The following is a 15,183-nucleotide window of genomic DNA, read 5'->3' as shown; positions in this document are numbered from 1 at the left end:
CTTTTCCCTTGTAACAATCAAGTAATAATCATTTTTAAAAGCCATTACAATTTTCCTATACAAAGCAGCTCTGTTGACTTCCCATAAGCGATTCAACACTCCTTGCCATTCTTGTGGAAGAGTGTTCATGAAAAATTGCACCATCTCAGACTGTGGCATGGGACGACCATTCCATATGACCTTTTGTATTTTCCCGTTGACTTCAAGAACATGATCAATTAAGTCGCCACTCTCCCATCGATGATCAGTCAGCTCAGCTATCAACTTAGAAAGCCTTTCCTTTTGTTCATCGGTAATTGCACGAATAGGTGTGCGCAACCTAAGGAGAGGCATTGTTCCTGCAACAAATGTAGAACAAATAAGGGATCACATATAATCCACATAGACTTAATTGGAAAAAGAAACACATTCTTTTCCTCTTTTTTTTTTTTTGGTCAACAGTCAACGGTCAAAGTCAACGGTCAACCGGGTCGGAGTCAACGGACGGAGGGTCGGACCGGACGGGCCGGTCGGACCGGTCAAACCGGTCAGGCTGGTTGAGCAAACCGACCGGCACATGCCGCGCGCGTGTGCGGGCTGACGTCACGCAAACGTCAACCGGCGGGCTAGGCTTCCGCGTGTGCATCGCATGCGCTTGGGCCAAAACAGCGCATGCGACGCATGCGCCTACGGGGAAACCGAGTTGACGTGTGCGTTGCACGCGCCGATGACCCCGTTTGTTCCAGCCGCGCATGGCGGCGCGTCTGGCGGCGATCCGCCACTCGTTTTTCTCGTATCGACGAGGGCTTCAATCCTACGCTTTTAGAAAAAAATTTTGACTTACAAAAGACCACAAAAAAGGACAAACGGTACATGGGTGTCGGGTTTTTTTCATCCTCGATCCACCGGTAGCGGCTTCTCTCAATTTTCGACCACAAAATTAATTCAATAACATAAAAAGGGGATCGAGAAACATGAAAGATGGCTCTGATACCAATGTTGGGAATTACTAATTCCCTAAAACGGATTCGACACCAAATCGAACCCCTAAACGAATGCGGAAGACGAGCCCATGAAGAACATGTATCATCGATCAAAAGTTACACTACATAATCGAGCGTACCTTATTGTCCACAGATTAAACACCAATGCTGACGATCGAGGAAGAAATTCTGATCCCGTTCTATCAAGGAGCGTGCCGTTGCTATTAGGGGGAGAAAGAGCGTATACTTCTTTTTTGTTTTCTTCTTTTTCTTTTTGAGAGAGAGACTCGACGTCCGTTGTGCGGAGGGGAGAGAGTGTCTTCACATACGTACATCCAAAGGTACGTGCCTTTTATTCCTTTCCCTCAAAGCGTCTCCTCCAAGAGACGTAACCCCTCAACGTAATATCTCATCCCGAGAAGACACAACCGCTTAATGCACTCTTTCATCCATGGGCCCTAATTTTGCGGGCTAGGTTCTTAGGCCCAACATGGGCGGACGGGTCTTAAGCCCATCATAAAAAACCATCATCCAAACACGCAAAGCGAGCAACAATTTCCACATCTACTTTTTCTCGAATCATTCTCTACATCAAGTCATGCTCCCAAGTCCCAACCCACATCAGCACCTCCTCCAACCATTCTCTCCTCTCGCCGGAACCAGAAACCGCCTTCGCCCCATGTATTGCATCAGCAACACACTGCCTTGCAAAAAGATACGATCACTTCGACCTGCCAAGATCAGCCCATCGAAATCAACAACACAAATTAGGGGTGAGCGTGGTTTTCGAGTAGAAGCGAGAACCGGAGGGGGTTCGGTTCGGTTCCCGGCTCCTTTTTTTTTTTGAAGCCGAACCGGTTTAGGGCCCCAAAAAGAAGACGAGATCCATTCTTCACGTTAACCGTGCAAACGTCTCCAAATTAGGCGGGAAGTGGAAGAGCTCAAAACCCTATAATTCAATTCATCCCAAGCGTCTTCATTATTCAGTTCGACCTCTATCTCCTTCAATCCCATAATTTTCCATATGTTGTTCATCGAGTCTCTTCCACTGATTTCGATAGGGACTGACTAAGCTACTGGCAGACAATGCCCCGAACACCATGAAGGAGCAGAAGGTCGAGAGCTACTTCAGCCGGAGGATTGCCATAGATGCCAGCATGAGCATCTATTAGTTCCTTGCAGTTCCTTATAACATCCCGAGCTCCGCTGTGTAATATTGTCCGCTTTGGGTCACCGCCCGGGCGCGGACGGACCGCCATCTAGCCACGGTCTTTTCCCTCACGGCTTTAAAATGCGTTACACAGATTAGAGGGACCCAGAACTCTTATAAGCTAGTCCAGGACTCTCTCCCTAGGTGATGTGGGACAAGAGAGGGACCCCTTCCTTGCACACGTCTGAGGATCGTCGCTTGGGCTGTCACACTCTCCACCTCTTAACAGAACAGTGTCCTCGCTGTGGCCAACACAAGGTCGAGAGTCAGAACAACATTCTTGCTGTGGCCCGACACGCGGTTGGGAGTCGGCTCTGATATCACTTGTAAAGACCCCGAGCCTCACTGTACACATTGTCCGCTTTGGACACTAAGTCCTCACGGCTTTATTCCTCTTAGGGCAGCCCATACTACCCCAAGAAGAAGCGTATTGCAGGGGCGGAGGTGTGGACGCACCGCCATCCCTCTCCCAAGCCAATATATTGTCCTCTTTGTATATATACACCCACATCAGAGTGCACAGTGTAGCAGTCCCACTCAAGGCTTTGTTTCCTCTGCCCACAGGCTCAGAATGCGTATTGCAGTTAGAGGAACCCAAGCCTTGAGTGAGACCGTTGCGCTGTGCATTTTGATGTGGGCGTATGTACACAAAGAGGATAATATATTGGCTTGGGAGAGGGATGGCGGTGCATCCGCACCTCTTCCAAGAGAAATAAAGCTGTGAGGACTTAGTGTTCAAAGCGGACAATATGTGTACAGTGGGGCCCGGGGTCCTTACAAATGGTATCAGAATCGACTCCCGACCGCGTGTGGGGCCACAGCAAGAATGCTGTTCTGACTCTCGACCCCGTGTTGGCCATAGCGAGGACGCTGTTCTGTTAAGAGGTGGAGAGTGTGATAGCTCGAGCGATGATCCTCGGACGTGCGCAAGGAAGGAGTCCCTCTCTTGTCCCACATTGCCTAGGGAGGGAGTCTTGGACTAGCTTATAAGAGTTCTGGGTCCCTCTAATCTGTGTAACGCGTTTTAAAGCCGTGAGGGAAAAGACCGTAGCTGGGATGGCGGTTCGTCCGCACTAGAGTGGGTGACCCAAAGCAAACAATATTACACAGTGGGGCCCGGGATGTTACAAGTGGTATCAAAGCCGATCATATATGATTGTAGAACCCATTTTGTTTTATTATTATGGACATTCGAAATCCTCCTCTTTGAGCCGAATATGGGCATTATTTTTTCGTGTAGATTTTTTGCTTGATTGATCCGGAACCATAGGGCTTTTGTTCTACATGTCGAGATCTTTCCAACCATATATAATTTGCATAATTTCATTGAGAATTGAGAGAGAATTTTAAATTCGAAATTCTAGGGTTTATGCATGAAAAAGTTCTAGAATTTTCAAATTACTTACAATTAATTGATTGTTGTTCGTTGCAAATTTTTGTATGGATATTGTTATATATTTGTTTTAGTATCCTTTTGTTGTATTAAATTGAGTTTTAGGGCTTAAATTTAAGAAAACCTAATTTTCGGCCATGGGAGGCTTGGATCCGAAATCTTCAAGCTTGTATGTGGTGGATTTAGTTGGTTTTTCTTCGTTTAATTAAATCTATTTAATTAAATTGATGTTATAAGCAAGACCCATGAAAAATTTAATCAAAAACCATGTTAATTTGTGCCTTTGGAGCTTCGGGTCGACGACCCGGTTTGCTGCAAATTCGTGACCCGGCTGGAGGTTGAAGAAGACCTCCAGCCGAGCCTGGGCCTAAATATGGGCTTTTACCCATATATATATATTTATTTAATTTCGTAGGCTAATTTTGTAGCCCATTTCATGGGCCAATTTTAATGAAAAGGCAGATGTGCCTCTCCATTTCATGGGCCATTCTCAATTTAAAAGGAGTGGGCCACATGAGGGTTTAGGACTCGCGAGTTTGGGCCACGATTTGATTAAGGCTGCTCGCGGGTCCTAGGCTCGCGGGAGTCCGAAATATTTAAATAATATTATAATAAAAAAATTGTGGCAAAAATTGTTGTTTAAAAAGTGCAATATGATCATTGGAAGCACATGTTGTAAAGTGTTTCGTATTGTTTGATGAATTTTGAGCATAAATTTTTGGAGTTCCTTATTGATAAAAAAAATTAGTATATACAATTACTCGCCCAAAGTGAGTTATTGTGTATATTAATGTGGAGAATATCATGAAGTTTAATTCTCATATTTAAAAGATGGGGATGTATAATTGAAAAATATTTATCTGCCCAAAGGGGATAAATGTTTTGAAAATTATATGTAATTTTCCTCTATATTGATATTATGGAGATGTATGATTTAAAGGTTTTGTCTGCTCAAAGGGAATGCATCCTTGACAATTATATGTAATTCTCCTTGTTGTTGCTTTATAAATTCCATGTTGAAAAATAATAGTGCATTATACACTCTACCCAAAAGGGAGTTTATATGTACTAATTATTTTTGTTGAATCACTTATTGCCCATAATTGATCTTATTGCATTATATGTATTAAACAATCACATTTGCTGTAAATAACAACAATGCCACGGTTGAAATGTTAACTGGATCAAACTTCAAGAGATGGAAGCAAGATATAGAGTTTGCTTTGGGCATCATTGATATGAACTTGGCTCTACGTGAGGATGAACCTGCTAGGCCTAATGATCAAAGTACTGCAGATCAAAAGGCCCATTATGCTAGATGGGAAAAATCTAATCGACTGAGCCTCATTGCTATGAAGAGGTCAATTGTTGAGCATCTGATTAGTGGTTTGCCGGAAGATACGAATGCCAGACAGTTCCTTGAAGCAATGGGAGAAACATATAGAGTCTCAGATAAAGCTGAAGTTGGGAACTTGTTGAGTGAGTTAACGAACATGAGGTATGATACTGCTATGGGTGTTAGAGAATTTATATTGAAAATGGTCCACATTCAGTCCAAACTTAAGGCCCATGAAATTGTCCTTTTCTGAAAATTATATTGTGCATCACACCTTAAATGTTTTGCCAGCTGAATTTAATCAGATTAAAACTGTTTATAGTGCTTAGAATGAGACATGGAGCGTTAATGCCTTGATTACTAAGTGTGTGACTTAGGAAGAGAAGTTAAGGAATGAAAAGTATGAGTCTGCCCACTTAACTACCAATGCCAAGTTGAGTTCGTCTAGAGGCAAATGGAAGCCTAAAGGGTCAAATGCTCATGGTCCAAAGAAAGGGCAAGACTTTAAGAAAAATGGGAACTATGGGAGAAATGGAGATAAGGATTTTAAATGTTTTCACTGCAAGAAGCAAGGTCACAAAAGAGCCAATTGCTACAAATTCCAAGCTTGGCTAAAAACAAGAAAAGAAAGTCACCAAGGGTCTAACAAATCTAAGAAATCCAAGTCTGAGAGAGTCAAAGCTTAAAGTTGGAAACAATACTGGAGTTGATGTGGAGCGCATAGGGAAAATTGTTTTGAATTTAGATTTTGGTTTTCAACTTATCTTGAACAATGTCTTTTATGTTCCTAATTTTAAGAGAAATTTAGTATCTCTTTCTTCGCTTGACAAAGTTGGATATTATCTTTATTTTGCGAATAAAAGAGTGGATTTGAGTTATAATTCCAGAATTATTGGGAATTATGTTTTGTCTGATGGATTGTGTTCGTAAGGGTAGTCGCGATTAGGGACCAAATAAAATCAATAACTATCGAATTATGATTCATTTTGCTGTGAATACTATTGGAAGATATCTGTTGAATCCAGGTCATGAACATTGGGTTGTAGCTAAAAAGGTGAGGAGATATCTACAATGAACAAAGGATTTCATGCTTATGTATAGCAAAGATGAGGACCTAAAGGTGATTGGATATTCAGATGCTGATTTTGCTAGTTGTTCAGATGATAGAAAATCAACTTATGGATATATTTTTATGATGGTTGGAGGTGTTATTTCTTGGAAGAGCACAAAGCAAACCTTGATTATGAACTCTACAATGTATGCTGAGTTTGTAGTGTGCTACGGCGCGTCAATTCAAGCAATTTGGCTTAGAAATTTGATCTCTGAATTACGAGTTGTGGACTCTATTGCTAAACCTATGGTGATCTACTGTGACAACATTGCAGCTGTGTTTTATTCCAAGCATGACAAGATTAGTAATGTGTCCAAACACATGGAGATCAAATATTATACTTTTAAGGACTTGGTAAAAAATGGAGATGTTGTAATTGAAAATATCAGAACTAAGTTCATATTGGCTGATCCTCTAACAAAAGGCTTACGACCCATTTTGTTTAAAGAATATGTAAAGAATATGGGTGTTTTAGATTCTTTTGATTTCTTTTGTTAGTGGGAGTTATATAAATTGTATTTCTGGATATTATAATTATATACAGACTGATAATGCTTTTATGATGTTTATTAAAGCATTTATTTTAATAACTGTTGTTATTGATTGTATAGTTATCCTTTCTCCTGTTGATTGAGAAATGGAAGTATATAACAATATCTTTAAACAAATTTTAGTTTAAAGATGATTAGATGTCACTGATTATGAGATCTCATGTTGGATTGTGACAGTTGTGCAATTTCATATTGTTTAGAAATTGCATTAATGCAGTTTCATGTCGTTGAGAAATTGCATTGAGGACTGATAAGAAATAGTGTATATTTTGATCACATGTTAGCACTATTTCTTACTACACTACTAGGCCCATGATCCATGAAAATATAATACTTATTATATGTGATTATGGAAGGTCTTGTGTTGTGGCATTTTCTTAACACATTGATCTCCATAGTCCTATACTGAGGTTATATAGGATTGTATTGGTATTGAGATGCCATTATTGGAATATTATTTTTTTAAAGTTGTGGCCACATAAAACAAAATTTTCAGTTTTTAACCCGATAGTGTCGTTTTCAATATAAAATCTTTTTCAAAATAAAATAAGTTAATTAATGTAGCCCAAGTGGGAGAATGTTGGAAATTTCTTATAATATGGGCTTACAATAATTAATTAATTTTTATTTTTAAATAATCGGGTTAATTGATATTCCAATATTTGTTAAACCCTAAAGTGATCTGATTGAATTGGGTATTGGCATATATTGATAACGAGCCTGATTAAGCAGCAAAGTGTAGGCAATTGTGTTTAACTGAAGCCCGTAATGGGAATGGCCTAATTGACACGCTATTGATTAGGGTTTTCTAGGTCCCCTCTCTAGCCTATAAAATGGTAGGTTATACCTATCAGTTATTTTAATCCCATTGAAAACTGCTCTACTGAAATAGGTTATAGAGAGGAAGATCATGCATTGCAATAGATCCTTGATTATTAGAGTGATATACTTTTCTTCAAGTGAAGCAATAGCTCAAGCATATACGCTTTAATTCTGTTGTATTTATTCATCTCGGTGTTTTACAATTATATATGGATCCATTTTTCATGATCGATTAGTTTTTTATGTGAATAAATTTTCTACATTCCTCGTTAAATTGCTTTTTATGGATTGATGCCTGTGATTGCGCGTTTCGGTTGTTGGTTGGGATTTGGATTTTGAGTGCTGGGGTTTTTTGGTTCTTTTGATTGGGGGATTAGGTTGTGGTTGGGAGGAAGGGGACTCAGATGCTCACCAACGAGGCTGGTGAAGTCACCAGGTACACTGGCATTGTGATACTCCATAAAAATGAAAATCCACTTTCGATGTGATCTTTGTGCTTGGAAAGTTTTTGATTTTGAGCTGCTTTCTCGTGCAGTCATCTGCAAGGCATGTTTTACCAGACGATTAGGCTGTTGGAGGCGGGGATAAAGCCAGCGTAAACTTTTTCTTTACCTCCTTTGTTTTCGTTGGGATGGAATACTGGAAGAATGATGCTCATCCTTCTTTGAACTATGCTTTACTGTTGTTACGATAGCTATGTATTTGATGGTAAACCTCCTGATTTGAAGAAGCAAGAGCTTGCAAAATCGTACTTTATTATTATGAGCCTTCTCTTTTCTCGTTTATGGGATTACCTATGGATACGTTTAGTTACCTTAGAAAAGTCTCTGAGCAGTTTTTCAAAGAGGGCAGCTGCCTCTGAGGAGTTGGCAGTAGCCATTGCGGTATCTGCATCTCTCTCTCTCTCTCTCTCGCACATGAGCACCCAGAAACACAGAGTACAAAAATGCTTAGTGAGCTCTGTATATATTGTGTCTGCAATCTCAGAACAAGGAAGACATGGAGAAATTCAGTAAAAGAACTGTGAAGGTTGGTCTCGTTTTGGTTTTCTTATGGTGCGATATTTTTGTCTTATTCAATATGAAGTTTGATTTTGGTCTCTGCTTCGCAGAAAAACCTATCTACATAGCTAAATGGATATGAGTGTGCTTGTGGATGATGGCCTTCATACACTTGTAGGTGACACAACAGCACAATAAAGATTGCAAAAAACTAGTAAGACTTATGGATGTCCCAGTTGTTGAGGTTACAATTCTGTTTGAAAAGTTTTTTTTTTTGGTCTAAATTCTTTCTGAAAAAGTTTATTCGTTATTATTTCTAACAAAAAGTTTAGATACCAAGTTCAGTTTTTGTATGTTAGGCTCCTTCAGAAGCAGAGGCACAATGTGCTGCACTTTGCAAAGCTGGAAAGGCATGTATCTTCCCATTTGATTGTCTTTAGAATCGTTCACTGTTTTTCCATGATAATTAATCGTTTAACTCTTTGTAAATTACGAATTTATTTCCATGATTTAAATTCCTTTTGCACTCGCACATATGCTTGCTCACTTGTCTATTGTCTTCTTATGCGTAGTCATTTACAATTGGAATATTCTTTACTAAGTAATTTTTGTCCAGGAAATTTTCACTGACTTTGAATACTTATCATTGCTTAATTGTTTTGTGGTAACTATAATTCATCTATCATGAATGGTGCTTTAGCTGTAATATTTGTTTTTCAGGTTTATGTAGTTGCTTCTGAAGATATGGTTTCCCTTACTTTTGGAGCTCCTTCCTTCGCTATTTGATGGATCCCATCTCAAGAAAAGTTCCAGTTATGGAATTTGAAATTTCCAAGGTACTTAGAATTTTTTTTTTTATTTGGTAAAGGTACTTAGAAAAGTTTATTCACTGGGATTGCTTAATTTTTTTTCCTCACTTTCATGACTTTTAGATCTTGGCGGAGATGAATTTGGATATGGATCAATTCATTAACCAGTGCATTCTTTCTGGATGTGATTATTGTGAAAGCATTCAAGGTAGAGTTGGTAGTGTCGCATATGCAATGGGTCCAGCGGTTGAGAAGTCAAACAAGGTTTTTTGTTGGCTTTGTGCTGCTTTAACTGTGCGGAAATTGATTGATGAACAACTTTGTTTGTCGTAATCTTAATGCAGGCCCCTCTTATGCACATTGAATTTTTAAACTATGTTGTTAAAGAGTTTAGGAGCCTTTAGATGGGCAAAATGGCATGCTTCATGGAATATTATCGATTTTGATTTTTTTTTTTTTTGTCTTTACTTAGGATTTTGACTGATTTTCATCCATGTCTTTGCAAGGTTTTGTTATGCCAAATGAATCACAAGGAAATGTTGCAGAGTTCGCACTATGGAGTAGATGAAAATTTGAGATCTTGTTGGCACTTCTGGTTTTTCATCTCCTTAGTATATTTTGCTTCATCATTTTCATTTGACTCAGCTGATAAGACATATGACATATGGCAAATGTGACGATTTAAGCTTTAGTACACATATATTGACATATGTTAGCACAATAATTATAATTAATCAAGCATCTCATTTCCTCTTTGGAAATTTCTTATTGGTTTTGATTATGTATATCCAAATTCTTGACGATTGGCATTGGTATGTTTGCTAAGATGTGGAAAGTTACCGTATGCGCATACGTTATAGTTCAAATTTGAAAAAGAATAAATGGTATGTTTGCTAAGATGTGGAAAGTTACCGTATGCGCGTACGTTATAGTTCAAATTTGAAAAAGAATAAAAAAGAAGAACTTTTTAGAACCTGGAACCGACCTGAAACCTATGACAGGTAGATTTTAGGTTCCTAAAAATGAGGATAGGTTTCAGGTTCCAGACGGAAACTGAACTAAAACTTGGAACCGCTCACCCCTAACACAAATCATAGGAAAACTGCACTGCTCAGTCAGTTCAAAACGTGTGCACCATCCCATAACCACTACCACCCATCAAATTCGACAAGGGGACTCCGGTCCCAATAAACAAGCCCCGAAATTTCCACATTCCCAATTCCGGGTAACCTCGAACGCGGCCGGAGGGAGCTAAATCGAACTTCTTACGACCACGGCCGACAAAAAGAACGCAAAAAAAAAACGCTTCGGGAATCGATCACGACTGAAACTACAAGCGAAGTACAGGAAGGAGTACAAATTCACGCCGAGCCCAGCATCGACGGCTTCGCAGAGGAGAGTCGCTGGCGCTTTGGGGGTGAGTTTGGGTGCGCTGAAGCTTTCTCTGCGAATGGAGAAGGAGAGGGTTTTCTTCTTCTCTTCGTTATCGCTGTCCGTTCTGGTCCTTCTTCTCTTGTTTAGGGCGTCGATTTTGAGCGGGCCCTCGGGGATTTTCTTGACTTTTGGGCTTTTCTTCTTCTTCTTCTTCTTAGCCCAATATGCCTTTCTTCTATCTTCCGCGCCGAGAAATCGAATGTGTCTGGCCGGCCAACGCGGTGGCGGCGGGCCAGGTGGCGTGGAATTTGATCGTAGGTTCTAATGCCTTGCGGTTCCAGTACCATGATGTAGGATTGTCTCGACTATATTCTCATTGGCACATCAGTGTAATGGTGGTAACAAGCAATTCATTTAAAATGAGTAGTAGTTATGACTCAAATCGAACATTCTATTTGCACATGCGGATCTCCTATGATGATGTCTAAGAGAGGAGGTCGTTGATGCCGATCATCCATTCTTATCTTTTTCCCATCGATAAAAATCATCAAAAGCGTCTTTCTTAATAAAGTTATGTGGCCTACAAATGATATGTTAACACACAATAAACTTTTGATGATGTTATTTGACAGATATTTGATATGATAGATCATTTTCGTTGCCACATTAGATCTTTAGTGGCACCATTGGATGAAATGCTAATGAGAGCAGGATTTAGATATAGAGAAAAAATTTGTCATTTTTTACGAGGCCAAAAAGTAATCGGGCATGGAATTAGGACTTGGCATGAAGTTGGTACTTCTTGAGAGAATCGATCATTTATCTCTTCATCCAACTCTCCTCTTCGTTTTAATTATTTAAAAAACAAATGTGTTTGTAACATTGTTTTTGTGCAAATTTCTAAAAAATGGAAGGAAAAAGGGGAAGCTCAACAGGAAATCAAATAAGATAGAGGAAGAGGGGAGAAAAATTGATACGAATATGATCAAAGAAACCATTGAAAAATGAACGTGCGAGGCATTTCGAATCTCTAATCCCTTTTTAACATGGAATCAATTAAAATATTAAATAACCATGAGTAAAATACATATTTAAGCATAGATACATACGGCATCAATGTATTGCACACGTATAAAACACACATCGTAATTATACCCTGGAAAAAGAACTTCAAGTTTTAGCCTATGTATACTTTTTTAATCAGTCAATTAATTATGTAATATGTCAATTATCCCTCCCTCGTGTACTGAAAATATCGATCATTAGGTGCCATCTTCACAAAAACAATATATTGATTTCTTGTTTAAAGAAAGACGAATTATTAATGGAACTCAATCATTAGATGCGACAGTATGTATATAAAACTTTGTAATTATAGTGGTCCTAAATTGATACGCGATTTTTTTCTCTTTCACAACACAAGTGATTTGATAAGCTCGTGATAATATGAAGTTTGGATTATATGATAAGAAATTCGAATTATTATTGCATTTTTTATTAAAAAAAGATTTCTAGCTGTTCGCAATTCATGATGTATAATTACAGTCTTCTATATTAGTAACAAACGCTAGAAAACAATTCATCAACATAAAGCTAGAGGGTTGTTTAATTATGTTTGGATTGCAATTTTTTAAATGGTCTTTAGGGAAAATTCTAAATAAAGGTCATAAATGCTCTCATTTTCTCAAATGAGAGCTTGAAGTGAATATTGCTTCAAATAAGGATTTAAAGTGCCATCAGTTTTTCAAATAAGGGCCTGAAGTAAATATTATTTCAAATAAGAATCTAAAGTAACTATATCAATCTCAAATAAAGGCTTGAACTCACTAGTTATGAAGGATGATTTCATCTTTTAAAAAATTTTCCTTTTTTTTTTTTTTGTTTTTATTGTGAAAAAATGAACTAAATAAAAGTGAAACTTAAGAAAAATAAATAAAGGGAAACAATAGGCTCCCTCCCACCTGTGGCCACCACCCCATTGCCGGTGGGGTAGCGATGATGGCAAGCAAGGTCGCTGGCACTTGAGTGAGGCCTAGCAACCCCCGTCAATTAGAGGCCACCACCCCATTGCCGGTGGGGTAGCGATGATGGCAAGCAAGGTCGCTGGCACTTGAGTGAGGCCTAGCAACCCCCGTCAATTAGAGGCGTGGGCTTGCTAGCCCTAGTCAGAGACCAAAGAGGGCAATGACCCTCTATCAATCTAGGGAAGGGTTGTTAGCCCTCACATCGGCTGGCGGCCCTCGCTTAGGGCCCTCGAACCTTACTGCCTAGGTTTGAAGGCATTGGGCGAGGGCCTCGCCCAAATCTAGGAGAGGGTCGCCACTCTCTCCCTACCCTGGCGAGGGCTAACAAGCCCTCGTCGTGCCAGCCCTTACTCAAGCATTAGCAACCTCTTCAAGTGTCGCCGCGGCCCACTAGCAAGGGGACATGCGGCCAAAGGCGGGAAAAAGCCCTCCTTCAGTTATTCTCCTTCCTCTTTTTTTTTTTTTAAAGTTTTAATATAATTAAATTAAAAATTAAATTGTGTTGGTCAAAAATGTCCTTGATGGGTTGAAATTTTTTGCTAACCGGCAAGTCGATGAAACTAGGTCATTATTTGAAACAATGATAACTACTTCAGGCCTTTCTTTGAGATTAATATTCGGTGGCTTTCCCCTTTCAAAGTTTCTCTCATTCTATTAGCCGTACAACAAGTGAGCTATGTCACACAAGCAGCTCTCCTAAGTTTTTTCATTGGATTCTGCAGGAAAAAACTTCAGGATCTTCCATTAAAGTATCGCAAAGATAATAACAGGGAGCCCGATAACATCCAAAATATTTGAGTAAATGATACGGTTCCCTGTTCCTTGGGATTCCAGTTGCTGGAGGAGACTCTTTCTGTGTAGAACGTGCTGAACTGACTCTTGAACTGTTTAATTTACATTGAAAAACTTGAGAACCATTGCAGTGTGAGCTTCTTATTAAGTGAATATTTGACTGGCTTGAAAGCGGTGTGAAGGTGTAATGTCTCCTCTACACACTCTTTCCCCGCGCTGATCAGAAAGGTGTCTTCGGGTGCATGTAGCTTGGACCGGGGCAAAATGGACTGTGAATTTTGGTCGGGATGCTTCAGAACCCACAAGAAGCTAAGATGATTTGTTAATCGAAACAATCTAGCTCAGGATGTACTACTATTTGCTCATAAGTTGAAACGTCCAAGGATTGAGACATTCAGTCCTTGGACCAATCGCTCATTGTTAGTTGCTGTAATGTTAGGAGGACCAAGGTTCTGAAATTTATGTAGGTCGAACTGCTTATTTGCAAGGTAGACATGTCAAAATGGGTTTTAAACTTATTTATGACCCAAATTTTTTTAAATGAGTCAATATGGGTCACTTCAAAATTGAAAAGCACAACCTTAACGGGTCTTAAAATTCAAAGGTTAAAATAAATGTGTTTGTTCAGCTTAAAACCTGTTTCCAACTCACTTGGATTTTGAAATTATGTAGGTTCACTTGTTGTCCGCAACGCTAGATATGGAACTTAGCATGCGGAATTTAATCATGTAATATTCATTTTTAATTGAAAAAGCAGTTCTAGGGAATTGCTATTGTGGATCTATGTGCAAAGAGCTCCTTGTCAACTTAGGATGTAGAATTTAATCAAGTGATATGTCATTTTAATTGAAATAGCAGTTCTAGGGAACGGCTTCAGTGAATTTATGTGCAAAGAGCTTGTTGTGAACTTGACAGGTGGAATCAAATCGAGTAATATATCAGTTTTAATTGAAATAGCAGTTCTAGGGAATGCCTATTGTGGACTTATGTGCAAAGAGCTTCTTGTGAACTTAGCATGTAGAATTTAGTCAAATAATATTTCATTTTCAATTAAAATAGCAATTATAGGGAATGGCTATTGTGGATTTATGTGCAAACAACGTCTTGTCATGTGTGGAATTACTATTGGGACTCTGTTTCGCCTAAAAATTTGAATTGGAACTTAAACTTGGCAGAGATGAGACAAAAGTTAATTTCTTCCTTCAAGAACAAATATGTGACTACCACCGAATCACACATCTTCATTAGTAATAAGCTTATACCCCATCTCCATCTGCAACTGCAATTTTGCCTTCTAGAAGTGTATATCTAGATTTAGTGTCCCCAACACCATCACCATATGGAGATAACATAAATATATAGTAGACACAAAATGCCAAAACTTTTAACATAAAAACGTTGAACCATTGCAAATTTAACATTAAAGCTGCTGTGAACATAATTGAAATTGGAGGTGGAGTAGTTATTCATTAAAACTCTTAAATATAAAATTAGATTGGAGAGAAAAGCTTCCAGATTTAAAATCGAGAGAGAAAAGTTCCTAGATCTAAAATTAGATCGGGAGTGCAATAAAAGAAACAAAAGGAAATAAAAGGCTGCCACATTTAAGTAGTGGAATTTGCAGTAATTTCATAGAGAAGAAGCATACCTCCCAACCCTAAACATCGCCAAACGATCGCTCGTCTCACATCATTAGTTGAATCGAGACATGTGGAGGCCGAATCAATGTCACATGCAAGAGCCATACCAAACATCCTAAGAGATGGAATTTGTCAAAGCGTGCCTAATTTAAAGCAGT

At 39.0% G+C, this 15,183-nt stretch overlaps 1 pseudogene; it reads left to right on the top strand.

Annotated features, from left to right (window-relative positions):
* Nucleotides 1-706: 706 nt before the first annotated feature.
* On the top strand, nt 707-9,528 carry LOC104429891 (annotated as a pseudogene).
* Nucleotides 9,529-15,183: the final 5,655 nt, after the last annotated feature.

The sequence above is a fragment of the Eucalyptus grandis genome, chromosome 5, assembly GCF_016545825.1.
Source record: "Eucalyptus grandis isolate ANBG69807.140 chromosome 5, ASM1654582v1, whole genome shotgun sequence".
In the NCBI taxonomy this organism is placed as follows: domain Eukaryota; kingdom Viridiplantae; phylum Streptophyta; class Magnoliopsida; order Myrtales; family Myrtaceae; genus Eucalyptus; species Eucalyptus grandis.
This window is presented reverse-complemented; position numbering and strand designations above follow the sequence as displayed.